This window comes from Arachis ipaensis, chromosome B10 (genome assembly GCF_059453495.1).
Source record: "Arachis ipaensis isolate K30076 ecotype BB chromosome B10, ASM5945349v1, whole genome shotgun sequence".
Classification (NCBI taxonomy): domain Eukaryota; kingdom Viridiplantae; phylum Streptophyta; class Magnoliopsida; order Fabales; family Fabaceae; genus Arachis; species Arachis ipaensis.
The window spans coordinates 80,525,421-80,528,319 of NC_142435.1; the positions used below are offsets into that span (position 1 = coordinate 80,525,421).

A 2,899-nucleotide genomic window follows, 5' to 3' on the forward strand; every position below is an offset into this window, starting at 1 on the left:
ATTTTCAAAATATTTTTCTTATTTCTATTTCATATTTTCGAATTTAATGCTAACATTTAATGTTTTGAGTCAAAAAAATTTCAAGTTGTTACTTGCCTATTAAGAAAGTATCAATCTTTGAATTCTAGAATCATATCTTTTAGTTTCTTGTTAGTCAAGTAATCAATTTTAATTTCAAAAATAAAATCTTTTTAATTTCCTTTTAAAATCTTTTTCAACATAAATTTCAATCATATCTTTTTCAAAACTTAATTTCAAAATCTTTTTCTAACTTCTTATCTTTTCAAAATTGTTTTCAAATCTTTTTCAATTAACTACTTGACTTTTTGTTTGTTTTACTATTGAATCTTTTTCAAAACCACCTAACTACTTTTCTCTCTCTAATTTTCGAAAATTACTAACCATTTTTTTAAAATTCTCTTTCATTAACTAATTATTTTAAATTCTAATTTTATTTTATTTCTCTTCTTAAATTCGAATTTTAACTTATAATTAAAATAAAAACAAAAATATTTTTCTTTTCTTTTAATTAACTTTCAAATTTACTCTCTCTCATCTCTTTCTATTTATTTTATTTATTTACTAACACTCTTCTTAAAATTTGAACCCTCTCCCTCTCTCTGTGTTCGAATCCTCTTCATTCTCTCTTAACCTCATTCTTCTATTCTTCTCTTCTTCTACTCACATAAAGGAATCTCTATACTGTGACATAGAGGATTCCTCTTCTTTTCTGTTCTCTTCTTTTTCATATGAGCAGGAACAAGGATAAGAACATTCTTGTTGAAGCTGATCCGAAACCTGAAAGGACTCCGAAGAGGAAGCTAAGAGAAGCTAAAGCACAACACTCTGGAGAGGACCTAACAGAAATTTTCGAAAAAGAAGAAGTCATGGCAGCCGAAAACAACAACAATGGTGGAGATGCAAGGAAGGTGCTTGGTGACTTTACTGCACCAACTTCCGACTTCTATGGAAGAAGCATCTCAATTCCTGTAATTGGAGCAAACAACTTTGAGCTTAAGCCTCAATTAGTTCCTCTTATGCAGCAGAATTGCAAGTTTCATGGACTTCCATTGGATGATCCTCATCAGTTCTTAGCTGAATTCCTGTAAATCTGTGACACTGTTAAGACCAATGGGGTAAATCCTGAGGTCTACAGACTTATGCTTTTCCCTTTTGCTGTAAGAGATAGAGCTAGGATATGGTTGGACTCACAACCTAAAGAAAGCCTGAACTCTTGGGAAAAGTTGGTCAATGCTTTCTTGGCCAAATTCTTTCCACCTCAAAAGTTGAGCAAGCTTAGAGTGGAAGTCTAAACCTTCAGATAGAAGGAAGGTGAATCCCTCTATGAAGCTTGGGAAAGATACAAGCAATTGATCAGAAGGTGTCCTTCTGACATGCTTTCAGACTAGAGCATCCTACATATATTCTATGATGGTCTGTCTGAATTGTCCAAGATGTCATTGGATCACTCTGCTGGTGGATCTCTTCATCTAGAGAAGATGCCTACAGAAGCCCAGGAACTCATTGAAATGGTTGCAAATAACCAGTTCATGTACACTTCTGAAAGAAATCTTGTGAATAATGGGACAACTCAGAAGAAAGGAGTTCTTGAGATTGATACTCTGAATGCCATATTGGCTCAGAATGAAATATTAACTCAGCAAGTCAATATAATTTCTCAGAATCTGACTGAAATGCAAGCTGCATCCAGTAGTACTAAAGAAGCTTCACCTGAAGGAGAAGCTTATGACCCTGAGAATCCTGTAATGAAGAGGTGAATTACATGGGAGAATCCTATGGAAACACCTATAATCCTTCATGGAGGAATCATCCTAATTTCTCATGGAAGGATCAACAGAAGCCTAATCAAGGCTTCAATAATAATAATGGTGGGAGAAATAGGTTTGGCAATATCAAGCCTTTCCCTCATCTTCTGAGCAACAGATAGAGAATTCTAAGCAGAGCCTCTCTGACTTAGTAACCATAGTCTCTGATCTATCTAAGACCACTCTCAGTTTCATGACTGAAATAAGGTCCTCCATAAGAAATTTGGAGGCACAAGTGGATCAGCTGAGTAAAAGAGTTACTGAAATCCCTCCTAGTACTCTCCCAAGCAATACAGAAGAGAATCCAAAGAGAGAGTGCAAGGCCATTAATATGACCAACAGGCCGAACCTATAGAGGAGGGAAAGGTAGTGAATTCCAGTGAGGAAGACCTCAATGGACGTCCACTGGCCACTAAGGAGTTCCCTAATGAGGAACCAAAGGAATCTGAGGCTCATACAGAGACCATAGAGATTCCACTGAACTTACTGTTGCCATTCATGAGCTTTGATGAGTATTCTTCCTCTGAAGAGGATGAAGATATTGTTGAAAAGCAAGTTGCTCAATATCTAGGAGCAATCATGAAGCTGAATGCCAAGTTATTTGGTAATGAGACTTGGGAGGATGAACCTCCATTGCTCATCAATGAACTGAATGCTTTGGAGCAACTGAAATTACCTCAGAAGAAACCGGATCCCGGAAAGTTCTTAATACCTTGTACCATAGGCACAATGACCGTTGAGAAGGCTCTATGTGACTTGAGGTCAGGCATAAACCTCATGCCACTCTCTGTAATGGAGAAACTAGGGATCTTTCAGGTACAAGCTGCTAAATTCTCACTATAATTGGCAGACAAATCAAGGAAATAGGCTTATGGAGTTGTAGAGGATGTCTTAGTGAAGGTTGAAGGCTTTTACATCCCTGCTGATTTCATAATCCTAGACACTAGGAAGGATGAAGATGAATCCATCATCCTTGGAAGACCATTCCTAGCTACAACAAGAGCTGTGATTGATGTGGACAGAGGAGGGTTAGTCCTGCAACTGAATGAGGACTACCTTGAGTTTAAAGCTCA

General features: G+C 36.7%; 1 non-coding gene across 1 annotated transcript; it reads right to left on the reverse strand.

The window, feature by feature from the left end:
- Window positions 1-1,292: 1,292 nt before the first annotated feature.
- On the reverse strand, window positions 1,293-1,400 carry LOC148580577 (small nucleolar RNA R71). Its single transcript, XR_015896388.1, has one exon. It is a non-coding gene; the product is annotated as a small nucleolar RNA R71 (small nucleolar RNA).
- Window positions 1,401-2,899: the final 1,499 nt, after the last annotated feature.